The 19,852-nt window shown below is 38.5% G+C and overlaps 1 protein-coding gene and 1 long non-coding RNA gene across 7 annotated transcripts in view; both read right to left on the bottom strand.

Annotated features, from left to right (window-relative positions):
- Positions 1-19,820, bottom strand: part of NUCB2 (nucleobindin 2) — a 49,785-nt gene extending 29,965 nt beyond the window's left edge. The window contains exons 1-3 of one of the 6 annotated variants that reach the window (XM_082747314.1): positions 19,657-19,794; positions 17,213-17,361; positions 14,109-14,262 (exon numbers count right to left, since the gene is read on the bottom strand). The gene's annotated coding sequence lies outside the window, so the exon portion shown is untranslated. Of the gene's footprint in view, positions 1-14,108; positions 14,263-17,212; positions 17,362-19,136 lie in introns of all 6 variants that reach the window. The other 5 variants (XM_082747316.1, XM_082747317.1, XM_082747318.1 and 2 more) reach the window with 5 other exon arrangements.
- Positions 1-19,852, bottom strand: part of LOC309872724 — a 639,146-nt gene that overhangs the window by 33,812 nt on the left and 585,482 nt on the right. The gene's annotated exons all lie outside the window — the stretch shown is intronic.

Genomic DNA, 19,852 nt, shown 5'->3' with positions numbered 1-19,852 from the left:
GATCACAAGTAGGCAGAGAGGCAGGCAGAGAGAGAGGGGGAAGCAGGCTCCCTGCTGAACAGAGAGCCCAATGTTGGGCTCGATCCCAGGACCCTGGAATCATGACTGAGCCAAAGGCAGAGGCTTTAACACACTGAGCCACTCAGGCGCCCCTACTTATAGTCTTAATAATTTTTGTCTGCTTAATTTATCATTACTAGAATGTAAGTAAGAATCTTATCATATGATTTTGCATTTATCTGTTTTCCTTATAATTCTGTCAATTTTATTTAAAATTTTGAGGCTAAAAAAAAATAAAAAAAAATAAAATTTTGAGGCTATATTATTAAATGTACACAAATTTAAGATTTTCTGACTTTTATACATTTAAGTCCTCTTTATCCATTTTGCCTTAAGGTCTACTCTACTTGAGAGTAATATAGCTAAAATAGTTCTCATTTCTTTTTTTTTTTTTTTTTAATTTCAAATTAAGCTCTATTTTTTTTTCTGCTTAACATTGTTTTGTTTTGTTTTTAACTTAAATTCAATGAACTAACCTATAGTATATTATTAGTTTCAGAGGTAGAGTTCAGTGATTCATCAATCTTATATAATACCCAGTGCTCATTACATCACATTTCCTTTTGATTAGTGTATGGAGATACACACACTTAATCTAGCTTAATGATCTCTGTCTTCTATCTGGAGGATTTTCTCCACTTATATTTAATCAAATTACTGATAATGTATTTAAACAATTCCAAAATGCACAATTTCCTAAGTTTAACATGTCAGAAATCAAAGAGTGCTTTTCATTTAATGGGATATTAAAATTATAATTCACCAAGTGCAATAGCAACATAATCTTTACTGTCTCTGCATGTAATTATCATAGCTATTCTCACTCCAAGTTTTTCCATTGTTGGTATTTCACAAATTAATCACCATTTTAAATGTCTTCGAAAGGAATAAATTATGATTTGACATGAAAACAAAGTTATTGTGTAAACATAGAAATGAAGCAGCTGATATTAGGGAAGCAAATATTTGATGCTAAAGGAATAACAGCAACTTAAGCTTTTTTGTAAAGAACAACAAAATGCTTTACCTGACTTTAGACAGTAAGACACCACAAGCAGAAAAACTCTGTTCTACTTTGTTACTGAGATGCAATAAGGTTACCCTTGAGTAGCCAAACAATGTAAATGAAGATAAAAGGACCTAATAATTCTCCAAGAATTTTTTTTAATTACATGGAATATGAGGCTGATTTGATAAATTCATGCATGGTTAAGACAAATGTCAATTTGTCAAAAACCTGCTACTCATACTGAACAGAAGCTACCTAACTTCCCATGAAATTTGAGGAAAAAACAAAGCTGAGTGAGTCAATAGGAAATGCTGGCGAACTTCTGATGCTCTTTTATATACTTGGAAAGGATATACCAATGTTAAAGGTGCTAACAAAACTGATAGCCTGAGAATGGGTTAGAGAGTAGCATTATCACTGTAACACTGGGCATAGACACTTATGGCTGAAAGTTGCTGCCATATTAAATTTTAAACTACAAAATTATTTCTCCCAAAATGTGATTGTCTGCATAAAAGGGTGGGAGTGGGGTGATGGCTGAGCTGAAGAAAGGCTGGCTAAATCTGGTTTGAATGTCTAAGAGCCCTCCATAAGCTGCTAAGTGTATTCGTCTAGGTTTTGATACACTGTGAGGCCACATATTTGCATATTTGTATTACAGGATGCTTGAAAAGTAACACAACCTGATATTATTCTTGATGCCATGTCTAGACCAATCCTCAGTGATTCAGTCAACAAACCACTGTAGAAGTGGTCAAGGAAAGAAGATATATCTGAAAACTTTCCATTGTCACCTTCAAGAAAGCACTGGTATGAAAGCTTGCCAAATGAGAATCAGAGGCTTAGAAGAAATTCCAGGCAAAGGGGCTTGAAAATTTTCACAGAAGAAAATCACCCTCAGTCTCCATAGCACAAGAAGAACAATGTACAGAAAAACACATATGTTGACAAGTCTGAATCAAGAGTGTTTCAAAAGAATCAGACTATGAATGTGCAAAAGTCTTAGAAATACTTTAACCAATTTCATTATGTATGCCCAAAGTGATGTGGGAAAAATTTCTCTATGTGAATCTAAAAATGCACTTTCATGAACATAACATGAAGTTGTAAGTGACAAAGCATAGTGTCATTGTTTAATTGCCAGCATTTTTTCTATATGATATATACTAATATGTCTCAATATCAATGAAGTCTTAAGGTTTTAATCTTGGGTTTTTTTTTAAGATTTTATTTATTTGACAGAGCGAGAGATCACAAGTAGACAGAGAGGCAAGTAGAGAGAGGGAAGAGAGAGAGGGAGAAGCAGGCTCCCTGCCGAGCAGAGAGCCTGATGTGGGACTCGATCCCAGAACCCCGAGACCACGACCTGAGCCAAAGGCAGAGGATTAACCCACTGAACCACCCAGGCGTCCCTTAATCTTGGGTCTTAAATTTACCAACTTCTTTCAGATTTTCTATTTATTCTGCCCCTTTAATATTTATTTCTTCTCCTTTCTTGCCATTTTTTTGTTTGTTTTTTATTAGTGGAAGATTTAAAAAATACTTTTTTCCTTCTAATAATTTCTAATCTTTTAGTATTTATTCCAGAAGTAATTAAGACAACTTACTGAAGCATAAAGTTAATTAAAACATTTACTTCTTTTTTAAAAATTATTTTTTAAGCCAGTATAATTAACATACCATGTTATATTAGTTTTGATAGAATATAGTGATTCAACGCTTCTCAGTATTACTCAGTGCTCATCATGATAAGTGTACTTTTAATCCTCTTTCCCCATTTCACCCCACCCTCCCACCTCCCCTCTGGTAACCACTAGTTTGTTCTCTACATTTAAGAGTCTGTTCGTCTTTTTTTTTTTTTTCCTGTTAAAGCATTTACTTCTTAATACGGGCTCAAGAATATTAACTGTTATCATAACAAAAGAAGTGGAAGATGTTCTCATACATCAAGGTGAAAAGTATTGACACAAAAATGTCTTTAAGTAGCAAGACAGTGTCAAATGTCAGATAAATGTATACAGATTTTCATAAACCCGATTGTATGCAAACATCCATACAAAATAAGGAGAGACAAGTATAAGGAGCTGGCAATGGGAAGATGGGGAAGCTAACCTACTTTTCTTTCAATATGTGGTAAGAATGGCTTCCTTTATCACCTCCTTCTTCCATAAGAAGAAAAGAGATTCAAAGAAGATCCTGGGTGGAGCCATGCTGAAACAGTAGGCTGATCTAATCAGGATAGTTAATTTTATGCTTTAAGTCAAATGATCTAAAATTCTGAATCCAGTGGTGATCTCAAGACTGCATGGAAAGCACTGCACCCAAGGGCGTCAGAGCCTCAGGCAAAAATACAAAGCACAGTTCTGAAACCTCTTCTATCACTCAGTAGATAAAAAATAGTTTCCCTAAATTTCCAAGTCCTAAAAGGAATTTATCTCTCTTCTCCAGTCTCTAAAAAAAACCAAAATTCCCATTCACACAGAGGTGGATTTTTTTTTTTTAAAGATTTATTTATTTATTTATTTATTCGACATAGAGAGACAGCAACAGAGGGAACACAAGCAGGGGGAGTGGGAGAGGGAGAAGCAGGCTTCCTGCAGGGCTTGATCCCAGGACCCTGGGATCATGACCCCAGCAGAAGGCAGACACCCAACGACTGAGCCACCCAGGCAACCCTGGAGGTAGATTTTTTTAACTATTGATTCACACCAGTAGTTATCCGAATTAAGTTTACTTGGGTGGAGGAGGGGGGTTGTTGAGTGTGTGTGTGTATGTGCATGCACACGCACAAGTGTGTCAGATAATTTCCTATTTGATTGCAGAGACAGATATGCTGTTAATAGTTAAAAAAAAAATAGTCACATGGGTAAGAGGGGTGAAGAGTACAGAAAACTGAGAGTAGCTTGTTTCTTCTTGTTTATTCCTCCTTTATCTACCTTTTTCTCCCTCTTTCAACACTCCTCTTTTACTCTTATTTTAATCTGAAGCATATTTTCTTCAATCTATTGTTTTTATTCCATTTATTAATTTAACAGCTATTTATGAAGTATCTTCTATGTACCAGATATGTTGGATACAAAAGTAAAAACAAGACATGGCCCCTAAGGTTGTTGGCCTCCCAATCTACTGTAGAAGGTAGCATATCAAATACACAATTGCAATTTGATATTACCCAAAGCAATCTACACAATTAATGCAATCCCCATCAAAATACCACTAACATTTTCACAGAGCTAGAACGAACAAACTTAAAATTTGTGTGGAACCACAAAAGACCCTGAACAGCCAAAGCAATTCTGAAAAAGGAAAACAAAACCTGAGGCATCAGGATTCCAAATTTCAAGTTACATTACAAAGCTGTAGTCATCAAGAGAGAATGGTAAGGGCACAAAAACAAACACATAAATCAATGGAACAGAATAGAGAAACCAGAAATGGACTCACAACTACATGGTCAACAAATCTTCGACAAAGCAGGAGAGACTACCCAATGGAAAAAAGACAAATGGTGTTGGGAAAACTGGACAGCAATACACAGAAGAATGAAATGGGACCCCTTCTTATACCATACACAAAAATAAATTCAAAATGGCTGAAAGACCTAAATGTGAGACAGGAAGCCATTAAAATCCTAGAGAACACAAGCAGAAATCTCTGACCTAGCCATGGCAACTTCTTACTAGACAATCACCACACGCAAGGGAAACAAAAGTAAAAACAAACTACTGGGACTTCATCAAGATAAAAAGCAAAGGGAAAAAAAAAGCACAGCAAAGGAAACAATCAACAAAACTAAAAGGCAGCCTATGAACTGGGAGACGATATTTGCAAACAACATATCTGATAAAGGAAAAAAAAACATATCTGATAAAAGGGTTAGTATCCAAAATCTACAAACAATTTATCAAACTCAACACCCAAAAAACAAATAATCCAGTTAAGAAATGGGCAGAAGACATGAACAGACAGTTTCCGAAAGACATCCAGATGACTAATAGACACATGAAAAGATGCTCAACATCATTCGGCATCAGGGAAATACAAATCAGTGCCATCTCATTGTCAGGATGGCTAAAATTAACAACACAAGAAATAACAGGTGTTGGTGAGGATGCAGAGAAAAGGGAACCTTTGGATTGAAGAGCTAAAAATTGAAGAGCATAAAATTTCTAGAAGAAAACAAAAGCCGTAATCTCTTTGACATCAGTTATAAAAACATCTTCCTAAATATGTCTCCTCGGGCAACAGAAACAAAAGCAAAAATAAACCTTTGGGACTGTAAGGGCCTATTCAGCCAGAGTGGCCCCACCCCGGTTGAACTGCTATTTTGTTGTGTATGCAGTAAAACTTAAATTTACCCTGCCCACCCCCCAGGGAAATTTACTTAAAAGCAAGTCCAGGAAACCAGTCCCAGGTAACAAAGCCCCAATACAAGGGTAGGTCCAGTCAGGTGGAGATAACAGCCTGAATGCAGGGATGAGTTGGGTCAGGTGGAGACATCCAATCAGTAAATCATGCCTACTGTCTCCCTAGTTACCAAGGAGTATGGGCCCTGAACTTTGGGCACCTTTTGGGTGCCAATTCTGACCAAGGTGATAGGCTGGTTCAAATATCTACTAGGGCAAATTGTAATTCAATTGTTCACTTAGCCTGACTGTGCAGCTTTCTCTGTGTGTTACAATTTCATTGGCCACCTGTGCGTGGCCAGGCCCAACCGCATGGCCTTTGCCCTTAAAAGCTAGTCTGTGAAGCAGAGTGGGTCCGCCCTCTCTGTAAGAGGCGCAGCCCCGAACATTCAGTTTGATTCTTGATGCTTGGCATGAAATAAAGCTTTGCTTGACCTTCGCTTTGTATCAGTCTTGCTCCTTTAATTACGGACCCATTATTGGGGACCTACCAGGGACTATACCAATGTAAAATGCTGTCACAGAGGGAAGGAACCCATCAACAAAATAAAAGGAGAATCTATTGAATGGGAGAAGGTATTTGCAAATGACATATCCAATGAGGAATTAATACCCACAATATAAAAAGACCAAAATCATCATCATCATCATCATCACCCAATTAAAAAATAGGCAGAGGACCTCAGCAGATATTTTTCCAAAGAAGATATAGAAATGGCCAACAAACACATGAAAAGATGCTCGATATCACTGATCATCAGGGAAATGCAAATCAAAACAATGAGATATCACCTCATGTCTGTCAGATTGGCTAAAATAAAAAACAAAGGAATAACATGTGTTGGCAAGGATGTGTAGAAAAAGGAACCCCCATGCTCTGTTGGTGGGAATACAAGCTGGTATAGGCCCTGTGGATAACAGTATAGTGGTTTCTCAAAAAAATTAAAAACAGAATTACCATATGATCCTGTAATTCCACTGCTGGGTATCTATCCAGAGAACATGAAAACACTAATTCAAAAAAAATGCATGTACCCTTATGTTTACTGCAGTATTATTTATAACAGCTAAGATATGGAAGCCACCCAGCTGTTCATCCATGGATGAATGGATAAAAATGTGAGATATATACACCATGGAATATACACAGAATGGAATATTATTCAGCCATAGAAAGAATGAAATCTTGCCATTTGCAACAACATGGATAGACGTAGAGGGTATAATGCTAAGTGAAATAAGTCACCCAAAGAAAGACAAATACCTGTATGATTCCACCATATGTGGAATTTAAGAAACAAAGCAAAGAAACAAAGAAAAAAGAGACAAACCCCAAAAGATCTTTCACTATAGAGAATAAAATGGTGGTTGCCAGAGGGGAGGTGGGTGGGAAGATGGGTAAAATAGGTGAAGAGGATTAAGAGTACACTTACACTGACCAACACTGAGTAATACATAGAACTGTTGGATCCGGGGCGCTTGGGTGACTCAGTGGGTTAAGCCTCTGACTTCAGCTCAGGTCATGATCTCAGGGTCCTGGGATCAAGCCCTGAATCAGGCTCTTTGCTCGGTAGGGAGCCTGCTTTCCCCTCTCTCTCTGCCTGCCTCTCTGCCTACCTGTGATCTCTCTCTGTCAAATAAAGAAATAAAATCTTAAAAAAAAAAAAAACGGCAAAAGTGTGACTCATGTGACAATATTGAAATTAAATATACCTTGAAATGGATTATACTTTGAACATAAATTTATTTCTTGATGATACCATTAGGATAACTTAGCTCTGTCTTTTTAGAACCTTGGATAAGGCAAATGGCTCAATTAATGTTAGCTCTTTTTTTTTTTTTAAAGATTTTATTTATTTATTTGACAGGCAGAGATCACAAGTAGGCAGAGAGGCAGGCAGAGAGGAGAGGAGGAAGCAGACTCCCTGCTGAGCAGAGAGCCCCAATGCTGGGGCTCGATCCCAGGACCCTGGGATCACGACCTGAGCCAAAGGCAGAGGCTTTAACCCACTGAGCCACCCAGGTGCCCCAAGGTTAGCTCTTTTTAACACATCCATAAATTGTAGAAGAAACAGAAATTCTCATAAGCTTATGAGAAATTTTTTTTTTTTAATATTTTATTTATTTGACAGAGAGAAATCACAACTAGGCAGAGAGGCAGGCAGAGAGAGAGGAGGAAGCAGGCTCCCCGCTGAGCAGAGAGCCCGATGCGGGGCTCGATCCCAGGACCCTGGGATCATGACCTGAGCTGAAGGCAGAGGCTTTAACCCACTGAGCCACCCAGGCGCCCCATCTTATGAGAAATTTTAAATACTAACCAGACTCCTAAACGAATTAGAAAAAGAAAAGCAAAGCCCAAAGTTAGTAGAAGGAAGGAAATAATAAAAATCAGAGCAGAAATAAATGAAATAGACACCACAAGGATTGGGGGTGAGATTAACAAATTAATAAACCGAAAGAAAGAAGAAAGGAGGGAGGGAGGGAGGAAAGAAAAGGAAAAGAAAGGAGGAAGGAAGAAAGAAAGGGAGAGAGAGAGAAAGAGAGGGGGAGGGAGGGAAAAGAGGCAGGACTCAAATAAATGAGATAAAAATTGAAAGAAGAGAAGTAATAAGCAACACAACAGTAATATAAAAGATTATAAGACTAGATGAAAAATTATATGCCAACAAACTGGACAACCTAGAAGAAATGGATAAAGTCCTAGAAACATAGTCTTCCAAAACTGAATCAGGAAGCAATAAAAAATCTGAACAGACCAGGGTGCCTGGGTGGCTCAGTCAGTTAAGCATTCAACTCTTGATTTTGGCTCAGGTCTGATCTCAGGAGCCTAGGATGGATCCCCACATTGGGCTCCATGCTCCACAAGGGGATTCTCTCCATTTCCCTCTGCCCCTCCTCCCACTCATGCATACACACACACACACACACACACTCGCACACTTTCTCTCTCTCTCTCAAATAAATAAACGAATCTTAAAAAAAAAAAAAAAAAAAACCTGAGGGGCGCCTGGGTGGCTCAGTGGGTTAAGCCGCTGCCTTCAGCTCAGGTCATGATCTCAGGGTCCTGGGATCGAGTCCCACATCGGGCTCTCTGCTCAGCAGGGAGCCTGCTTCCTCCTCTCTCTCTCTGCCTGCCTCTCTGCCTACTTGTGATCTCTCTCTGTCAAATAAATAAATAAAATCTTTTAATAAAAAAAAAAAAAAAACTGAACAGACCGATTATTAGTAACTAGAACTAGAAGTTGAATCAAAGAATTCCCAACAAAAAAAGTCCAGGATGAGAAAGTTTCACAGATAAATTCAACAAACATTTAAAGAGTTAATACCTATTCTTAAAAAATAGAAGAGGAAGCAGGGGCCTGGGTGGTTCAGTTGGTTAAGCGTCCAACTCTTGATTTCAGGGTTGTGAGATTAAGCCCCATGTTGGGCTCTGCACTCAGTGGGGAGTCTGCTTGAGATTCTCTCTATCCCTCTCCCACGCCCACTGTTCGCTTTCTCTAAGGTAAATAAATAAATAAATCTTTTTTTTTAAAAAGTAACAAGTAAAAAAAAAAAAAACAAAATAAAAGAGGAAGGAAAACTTTGAAATTCATTCTATTAGACTAGCATTACCCTGATACCAAAGCCAGACAAACATACTCCAAAAAAAGAAAACTACAGACCAATATTCCTAATGAACATAGATGCAAAAATTCTCAACAAATATTAGCAAATCAAATTCAACAACACATTTAAAGGACCATTCGCCACTACCAAATGGGGTTTATTCCAGGGATACAAGGATGGTTTACTATATGCAAATCAATCAACACAATATACCATATTAAGAAAAAATGAAGGATAAAAACCATACAATCATCTCAATAAATACAAAAAAAAAAACAAGCATTTGACAAAATTCAACATCCATTCATGTAAAAAATTTCAATGGGTTTAGGGGGAATATACCTCATATAATAAAGGCCATATATAACAAGCCTCAGCTAACATCATACTCAATGGTGAAAAACTGAAAGCTTTTCCTCTAAGATCAGTAACAAGACAAAGGATGTTCACTCTTGCTACTTTTAGTCAACAAAGTAGTAGAAGTCCTAAGCAAAGCAATCAGACAAAAAAAAGAAACAAAGACATCCAAATTGGTAAAGAAGAAGTAAAACTCTCTATTTGCAGGTAACATGGCACTATATATAGAAAACTTTAAAGACTCCACCAAAAAACTAGTATAACTAATTAATGGATTCAGTAAAGCTGCAGGATACAAAATTAATATACAGGAATCTGTTGTTCCCATACACTAAGAATAAAGTAGCAGAGAGAGAAATTAAAAAAAAAATTACAGCTGCATTAAAAAGAATAAAATACCTAGAAATATATTTAACTAAGGTAGTAAACTGGAACTCTGAAAACTGTAAGAAGATATCGATGAAGGAAACTGAAGACAACACAAATGAAAAGATATACCATGCTTACGGATTGGAAGAATTAATATTGTTAAAATGTCCATACTATTCAAAGCAATTTACAGATTCAATGCAATCTATATTAAAATACCAATAGCAAAAAAAAAAAAAAAAAAAAAAAAAAAATACCAATAGCAGAGGCGCCTGGGTGGCTCAGTGGGTTGAGGCATCTGCCTTCGGCTGGGGTCGTGATCCCAGGGTCCTGGAATCGAGCCCTGCGTCAGGCTCTCTGCTCAGCGGGGAGCCTGCTTCCTCCTCTCTCTGCCTGCCTCTCTGCCTACTTGTAATCTCTGTCTGTCAAATAAATAAATAAAATCTTAAAAAATAAATAAATAAAATAAAATAAAAACCAATAGTACTTTTCACAAAACTGAAACATAATGTTAAAATTTGTATAAACCCATGGGGCGCCTGGGTAGCTCAGTGGGTTAGGGCCTCTGCCTCCGGCTCAGGTCTTGATCCCAGAGTCCTGGGATCGAACCCCGCATCGCATGGCATCGGGCTCTCTGCTCGGTGGGGAGCCTGCCTCCCCACCTCTCTCTGCCTACTTGTGATTTCTGTCTGTCAAATAAATAAATAAAATCTTAAAAAAAAAAATTGTATAAACCTAAATAAGACCCTGAATAGCTAAAGCGATCTTTTTTTTTTTTTTTTTAATTTTAGAAAGAGATAGAGAAAGAGCACAAGCAGGAAGAAGGGTAGAAGGAGAGGGAGAATCCCAAGCAGTCTCCACACTGAGTGCAGAGCCCCATGCAGGGCTGATCACAGGGCACTGAGATCATGACTTGAGCTGAAATCAAGAGTCAGATGCTTAACCAACTGAGCCACACAGGCACTCACCAAAGAAATCTTGAACAAAACTGGAAGTATCACAATCCCAGATTTTTATACTATAGTACAAAGCTATAGTAATCAAAAAAGTATGGTATTGGCACAAAAACAGACACAGAGCTCAACAGAACAGAATACAGAGCCCAGGGGTGCCTGGGTAGCTCAGTCAGTTAAGCATGTGCCTTCAACTCAGGTAATTATCTCACGGTCCTGGGATCAAGCCCCTCATTGGGCTCCCTGCTCAGCAGGGAGTCTGCTTCTCCCTCTCCCTCTGCCCCTTCCTGCTGTTCATGCTGCCTCTCTCTCTCTCAAACAAATAAAATCTTTTAAAAAAAGAAGAAAAAAAAAAGAATACAGAGCCCAGAAATAAACCCATACTTATACAGTCAATTAATCTACAACAGGGGTGCCTGGGGTCTCAGTCAATTAAGTGTCTAACTCTTGATTTGGCTCAGGTCATGATCTCAGGGTTGTGAAACTGAACCTTGGGTCAGGCTTGTGCTGAGTGTGGAGGCTGCTTAAGATTCTCTCTCTCCCTGGGGTGCCTGTGTGGGTTCAGGTGGTTGAGAAGCCAACTCTCAGTTTAGGCTCAGGACATGATCTCAGGGTTTTAAGATCAAGCCCTGAATCGACTCCTGTGTCAGGCTCCCCACTTGGTGGGGAATCTGCTTGAAATCTCTCTCTCTCTCTCTCCTTCTCTTTCTTCTCCTCCCCTGCTTATATGCATGCATTCTCTCTCTCTCTCTCTTTCAAATAAATAAATATTTTTTAAAAAAAAGATTCTCTCTCTCTGCACCTAACCCCTACTTGCACACACACACTCTCTCTCCCTCTTAAAAAAACAAACAAACAAACAAAAACAAACAAACAAAAAAACAAACAAAAAAAAAAACCCCACCTAATCTGCTACAAAGGAGACATGAATATACAATAGGGGAAAAGATAGTCTCCTCATGGCTTTGGTAAAACTGGACAGCTACATGCAAGTGAATGAAACTAGAACATTTTCTTATGGCACAGACAAAATAAATTCCAAATGGATTAAAGATCTACATGGGAAATCTATGGGACGCCTGGGTGGCTCAGTTGGTTAAGCAGCTGCCTTCGGCTCAGGTCATGATCCCACGGTCCCACATCGGGCTCCTTGCTCAGCAGGGAGCCTGCTTCTCCCTCTGCCTCCAGCCAGCCACTCTGTCTGCCTGTGCTTGCACTCTGTATCTCTCTCTCTCTCTCTCTAACAAATAAATAAAAATCTTTAAAAAAAAAAAAAAAGCTTTAAAGATCTACATGGGAAATCTAAAACCATAAAAATTCCTAGGGAAAAAAAAAAAAAAACAGGCACACTTCTCTTTGACATCACCCATAGCAGTATTTTTCTAGATATGTCTCCTTTGTCAAGGGAAACAAAAGCAAAAGTAAATTATTTGTACTACATCAAATTAAAAAGCTCTTGCACAATAAAGGAATCCATCAACAAAATAAAAAGGCAATTTACTGAATGGAAGAAGATATTTGCAAATCATGTATCTAATAAGTTAATACCAAAATATATAAAGAATTCATAAAACTTGAGAGTAAAAAAATAAATCTGATTTTAAAAAGGGCACAGGACTTGAACAGATGTTTTTCCAAAGAAGACAGACAGATGGCCAACAGACAACTGAAAAGATGCTCAACATCATTCATCACCAGGGAAATACAAATCAAAACCATACTGAGATACTGCCTCACACCTGTCAGAATAGCTAGTATCAGTAAGTTAAGAAACAACAAGTGCTGACCAAAATTTAGAGAAAATGGATCTCTTGTGCACTGTTGGCGGGAATGTAAATTGGTACAATCGCTAAAAAAACAGCATGATGTTTCTTCAAAATATTAAATTTAAAAAATTAAAAATGAAATACCACATGACCCAGTACTTCCATTGCTGGGTATTTACTCAAAGAAAATAAAAACACTAATCTGTTTATTGCGGCATTACTTACAACAGTGAAGACACCCTCAGTGTCCATTAATAGGTGAATGGATAAAGGAAATGTGGTATATATATCCTGGAATATTACTCAGCCATAAAAAAGAACAAAATCTTATTATTTCCAACAACATGGATGTACCTAAAGGGTATTATGCTAAGTGAAATAAATCAGGTGAAGAAAGTCATATCCTGTACGATTCCACTTATATGTGGAATCTAAAACACAAACAAAAACAGATCCATAAACCCAGAGAACAAACTAGTGGTTGCCAAATGGAACGGAAGTGGAAGGATGGGTAAAATAGGTGAAAGAAATTAGGAGATACAAACTTCTAGTTGTAAAATAAATAGTCATAGTGATGAAAACTGCAGCACAGGGAATATAGTCAGTAACAGTGTAATAACTTTGTATGGTAATAGTAAGTACACTTATTGGAGTGAGCACTGGGTAATGTGTACAACTGATCAATCGATACATTATATACTTGCAACTAATAAAATTTTCAGTTATATTTCAATAATAAAAATAAAAGTAAAAACCAGAACAAATTCTCAATAAGACAGGAAAGCTTCTATACTGAATCACAGGATAAAAGTAAAAAAATAAACACAATTTATTAAAGTTATTCATTTTGAAGACAATGATCAGACAAAGCTCTTCTGTGGCAATTACTGAAGTTTCTATGAGTGGCTATCATAGCTTACAGATCTCAGAGATGAAAGAGAAAAAGAGTATGGCAGAGACTCCTATTTGCCTGTTAATATCGAGATCTTCCCTTCCTCCTCAGCAACAAAAGCCCAGTTTTATTCAGGGTAGCTCAGCATCCAGCTACATTTCCCTAGTTCCCTGGTAACCTGAGTTTTGGTTTGGGAAGTCTCTTTAAAGGAAAAGGAAGCATCTTTGTCTTTGCCTTCCTGCCTGGAACCTGGCTGTGATGATTAGAATTCTGGCAGCTATCTTGGACTACAAGGACCAGTGCCAAACCTTAAAGATGGCAGATCAAAGAACTGGGGAAAGTTGAGGTCCCTGATAACTTTATGAAGCTACTATACCTGACCCAGACAACATAATTCAAGAATTATTTGACATGAGGGACACCTGGGTGGCTTAGTTGGCCAAGCCTCTGCCTTCAGCTCAGGTCATGATCCTAGAGTCCCAGGACTGAGCCCCACAGTGGGCTCCCTGCTCGGTGGGGAGTCTGCTTCCCCTTCTGCCCCTCTCCTCTCTTCCCCACTTTCTCTCTCATTATCAAATAAATAAATAAAATCTTTTAAAAAAAAAGATGGGTAATGGGAAAATAAACATTGTATGTTTAAGCCACCATTACATCTGTATTTATTTTTTGCTTTCTTAACTGATCACTTACCTTCAGATAGGTAAAGAATTTTTATCTCCTTTTTTACAGATCAGGCAACTGAGATGCAGAGAAGTAAGACGACTTGCACAATATCAAATTAGTGAAGAGGTGGGTCTTGACTCCTAGGTCAATGCTTTTTCACTAAAATCTGACTCAGCAAGTTCTAAATATAAAAAAAATGAGATAAAAACAGATTAACATAAACATAAATTTTGGCCTTATTATAGTGGTAACAGCATATGATAGTATATATGTGTGTGTGTGTGTGTATATATATATATATATATATATATATATATATATATATATCACATCCTGTAAATAGTAAAAGTACCAAATTTTTATTATGTGGAAGGAGACTAAATTATATCAAAATCCAGTGGAGAGGGAAGAGAGAAATATTAAACAGAATCAAAGACCACAATAAACAAAGATTTTGGGTTATGATGCTGGCTTTACTGTATCACTCCCCTTGTAAATAAGAATTCAGACTAAAAGCTTATTTTCCTCAGCAACGAGACTTCAAGATAGAGGGTAAGTTTTCTCATTAGATCCTTAACTGAAATTTCTCTTAAAATCCTTAACTAGAATCTTTCTTTACTCTTACCATCACTTTAAAAAATTAATCTTGGCCTGAGTCTTAGTCACAGAGATCAGTAATAAAGCAAAATAGCTCAGATTTTCTTTTTTGAAATCCAATTGTCAAATACAAGGCAGTTGACTCATGTGCAAACTCACTGGTGAACAAAAGGAATTATTTCTAAGCAGTTTACAAGGAAAATAAGCAAATAAAATATCTTCAGATTTTAAAAACACATATATTTCTTTTTATGGTATATTAAAAATAAAATCATCTAAGCAGGAGAGTGATCATACACATTGTATGTCAAAAAGGCATGTTGACTTTTATTAACATAGCATAGTCAAAAATAAACAACAGATTGAATCCTTATCATTCCCATTTACTGGCAAGCTGTTTGCCTTTCTGGTTCTCAATTTTCCTACCTATAAACTGAACTAATACTTCTTCCTAAGTTTTTGATTGGCTGAAAGTAAGGATGAATATATGGTAATTAGCACAGTGCATGGCAATCAGAAATGCTCAGTAAATATTAAAGTCCTTCATGTCTTGAAATGAAACAGCTATATAAAGTAATAAAAATCTGTTCTGTAAACACACAAAGTTATAGAACCTAAAAAGCAATACACCAGTTTGATATACAACCTTTAAATGTCATTTTTGGAAAGGCTGCATTAGAGCTCTCCCCTGAGCATTGCCATAGCCAAAGTCCTGAAGCAGCTGCAGGCCAATGAAAAGAATACAACCAACAAAAGAGGAATACAATCTCTTCCTCCCTGGGATTAAAATAAGAATCCCAGGTTTCTCTCTCCAAGGCACTGCCCTTAGCCAGGAAACCTTGGTTGCTTCCTCTTGCTGTCAATGTCTTAATTCTAACAGGGAAAGGGAGTGAGGTGGAGAAAAATAAACGGCTTCTGAGTTTCTCAATGGCAGCAGTGATGAGAGAGACCGGAACCCTGATACCCAACTCCATTTTTCCCTTTAAAAATGAGAATCTACAGGAAAGCAAGATTCAAAGTAAAGTGTTAGATGGATGAGCAGCTGAGCAGGACTCCAACCCTTCTGAGTATTGAGACATTAGTATAGATACTGGGGTGCCTGGCTGGCTTAGTCGGTAGAGCATGCAACTCTTTATCTTGGGGTTGTGAGTTCGAGCCCCACCTAGAGCACAGATGGATCACTTAATTAAAAAAAAAATTTTTTTTAAATAAGCATCCACAGGAAAGCGAGATTTAAAGTAAAAGCATTTGGGCGCCTGGGTGGCTCAGTGGGTTACGCCGCTGCCTTCAGCTCAGGTCATGATCTCAGGGGCCTGAGATCGAGTCCCGCATCAGGCTCCCTGCTGAGCAGAGAGCCTGCTTCCTCCTCTCTCTCTCTCTGCCTGCCTCTCTGCCTATTTGTGATCTCTCTCTGTCAAATAAATAAATAAAATCTTTAAAAATAAATAAATAAAATAATAATAATAAAGTAAAAGCATTAAATGTATAACCAGCTTAGCTGGACTCCAACCCTTCCATGTATCAAGACATTAGTATAGATATTAATGTCTCTGAGGCTCATATCTGTAGAAAAAAACACCATCATATTGCCTCCCCCCCAATCTTATTTGGTTACAGTACCCTTGGTAATAGGCTTACTTAATGAAAGCAGATACTATTTCTCATCTGTATCACTCAATAAACAAATTTAGTAAAATTACAATGTTTCAATTATGCATATGTACTGTACTTTGGATAACTAAAACACAATATGCCAAAAAGCTCTGCCAAATTAAAAAAAAATTTTTTTGAAAAAATATTTTAAAAAGCTCTGCCAAAAACAAAAGCATGCAACCGCTATCTCATTTTCCACAAGGTTGCTTTAAAATTTTTAACACAGAATTCTGGGACCAGAAATGATCTCAGAGGTAAGGTTTGGTTCAGACCCAACTTTTACAAAAGGTTATAAAGCATAAGGAAGCTAACTGACGTGGCCAAAACTATTTGACAGAGACAGGATTGGAATCTGGCCATCAAATTCTAATCAAGAATAATTTTCACCATTTTATGTTTGTTTTTTTAACTTTGGATTGAAAATCAATAAGTGATTGAGCTTTTTTCCTTAAATAAGTCATTTGAAATGTTAGGAGCCTGTTTTTTAAGTCTATAAGCATATCCAACATAAAAACAACAAATTTCCCCTTCCCAGACCTTCAGATACTTAGAAAAAGTTAATCATCTATCATCCCAAATTCAGTCAACTCAATTACTCACAATACTTAAAAGTTTATCTACTTAAGGATTACTTTAAATGCACTTTAAAATCCTATGCTTGATTCCTCCAGCTACCCAATACTTAAAAGCGTATTTTGCTCATTATCAAAAAGGCCTTAGAAAGTGGAAAGCAACTTAAATGTTATTCTAAATTTAAAAATTAATTGGATTTATCTATAGAGATACACAACATAACTCCAAACAAAAAGACACTGGTACTGATCATGTTATTGTAGTCTATATTAGCAACCATGATGAACAACTAGAGGTTTGAAAGCTACCTTCATTGTTTTCATTGTGCATTTCATTTCAATGGGTATTTACAGGGCACAGACCAGTTTGGCAAAAGTTGAACAGTAAGCACCGATCGGCAGATTAAGGTGAACAGAGCAGGGACATCGGCCATGGCAAGGTGGGTATATTAAGATTGCTGGAAGAGAACAGCACTAGTAACCACCAGGAGGCAGAAATGAATTTTTCACTAGAAAGTTAGACTGGATCATGGAAAGTTTAGAGAACTAGATGAGAAACAGTAGTTTCCATGTCTACCCCAATCACAAGAGTAATAGTATTGGAGATTTCTCATTCTAAATATCCATTTTTTTAATTTGGGGGCCCTATTTACTGAGGAACATTTGTTGAGACATTTGTTTGTTCAGCATTTGTTGAACTTGCTGGTCGAGTTTTATGAAACAAGAACCCGCATTCAGCTTCAATGAAGTTGAATCCTGAGGTAATTTCTATAAGGGACAAGATGCAAGAATCTGGATAGCCTGACTATTCAACAGAATTCACCAGGGAAGGCCGTAAGAAACAAAATTTTAAATAAATCATTAAAGGAGCTACAGGTTATAGGATCCAGATCTATTATACCTCTAGTCATACTATTTTTAACAAATTCCTTAAAGCAAATGTCTCCTGAATTCTTTCAATTCTTTTTTTTTTTTTTAAAGATTTATTTATTTATTTGACAGAGAGAGATTACAAGTAGGCAGAGAGGCAGGCAGAGAGAGAGAGGAGGAAGCAGGCTCCCTGCTGAGCAGAGAGCCCGATGCGGGACTCGATCCCAGGACCCTGAGATCATGACCTGAGCCGAAGGCAGCGGCTTAACCCACTGAGCCACCCAGGCGCCCAATTCTTTCAATTCTTACAGGACAAGTCCGGAATCTCCTTCAAACAAAACTATCAGAAATATTTGCATATCAGATCCAAATCTATTAACCATGCTATTTTTTTAACCATAGTACTTTTAATAAATTCCTTAAAGCAACTGTTTCAGCACTTTTTTTTTCCCAATTCTTTAGAGAAAGTCCAGAATCTCCTTCAGACGGAATTGACTATCAGAAATATTTGCATTTAGGGGTACCTGGGTGGCTCAATTGGTTAAGCAGATGCCTTCAGCTTAGGTCATGATCCCAGTGTCCTGGGATCCAGTCCCACATGGCGATCCCTGCTCAGGGGAGAGCCTGTTTCTCCCTATCCCTCTGCCTACCAACCCCTACTCCTGCTCACTCTCTCTCTCAAATAAATAAATAAAATCTTAAAAAAAAAAAAAAGAAAGAAAGAAAGAAATATTTGCTTTTATCCTCCTCCTTTCCCCTTCCCCCCTTTTTAGCCAAGATAATAATAGGTGGTTTGATGTTCATATTCATCCATGGATTTAATAGCCTCAATAAAAGGCTTAGATGGGAGCACTTACTTATTCAATTGTGTACGTGTACATTATCCAATTTAAGAGTTTGGTGGACACTAAGAATCTCAAGAGGTTCCATCTCCCAGAATTCAGAATAATGATTCAAGGGTCATGTTCATATTTTCTCCCTTCCTCTTTCTCTCCCTCTCTCCCTGCTCCTGTCTCTGTCTCGCTATTATAAAACATCTGGATATTGTAGGACGCCTGGGTCGCTCAGTCCGTTAAGCGACTGCCTTCTGCTCAGGTCACGATCCCAGAGTCCCAGGATGGAGCTCTATGTCCCTGTGTCCAGCTCTCTGCTCAGCGGGGAGCCTGCTTCTCCCTCTTCCTCTGCCTTCAGCTTCCCCTGCTTGGGCTCTCTGACAAACAAATAAAATCTTAAAAAAAAAAAAAATCTGGATATTGTAAAATAATTGCCAACCAAGACCCCTTGCCAGCACAGATCACAACAATAATACATTTATTCACAGAGTTACCATTTAGTAAGTGCAACAAGGAAGTGGAAGTACTACCTCCGAAACAGAAAGAGCTCATCTGACAGCGATTTCTCACTTCAGGGAAAACAATACCACAGCTGATACGAACTTTCTCTAAGTGTCAAGGTTTGTGGGGTTAACAGACCTGCAGAAGAGCAGGGTTGGCCGGCCTAGTTTCGCTTGACCGCGCCAGGGGCGATGTGCATCTGCAGGAACTGGTGAGTACACCCCCCTTCTTAGGGGGCGCCTCCCTCGCCCAGCGACCTGCCAAGGCGAGGCTGGACCCTGACGGGCTCTCGGTCCTGCACTCACCCACGCCTGCTCCCCGCCATGAGCCTCCCACCTTCATCTACGCCAAAGAAAGCTTGGGTGCCCTGAGGCGAGTGGGGTGGGAAAAGGGACCCCACGCCTAGGGCTGCAACTGGAAGCACCCCTCGCCGGTGCCGCCCGCTGTGCGGTTCCCCCCAGCCATTCTCACTGCAGGGTAGGGCAGCCGAAGCCCTGAGCCCTCTCTCAGCACCCGCTCCAGCCTCCCGCCGCGCTGATCCGCACCCACCTCCGGCCTCCGGCCTTACGCAGCCGGGTCTCGGCGCTCGAGGCTCCGCCTGCTGAATGCACGCAACACACAAACCTGTCTCTCCCGGCCCCCGTCCGCGGTTTTTCTCTGTACCTCCGCTGACCGCACGCTCCCGCCTCTTCGCTGCCTTGGCGACAGCCCCCGCCCCTCCTGGAAGCCTCTGATTGGTCCGATT

This window comes from Mustela nivalis (genome assembly GCF_964662115.1).
Source record: "Mustela nivalis genome assembly, chromosome: 9".
In the NCBI taxonomy this organism is placed as follows: Eukaryota; Metazoa; Chordata; class Mammalia; order Carnivora; family Mustelidae; genus Mustela; species Mustela nivalis.
The sequence above is the reverse complement of the archived record's forward strand: the minus strand, read 5'-3'. Positions and strand labels throughout refer to the sequence as shown.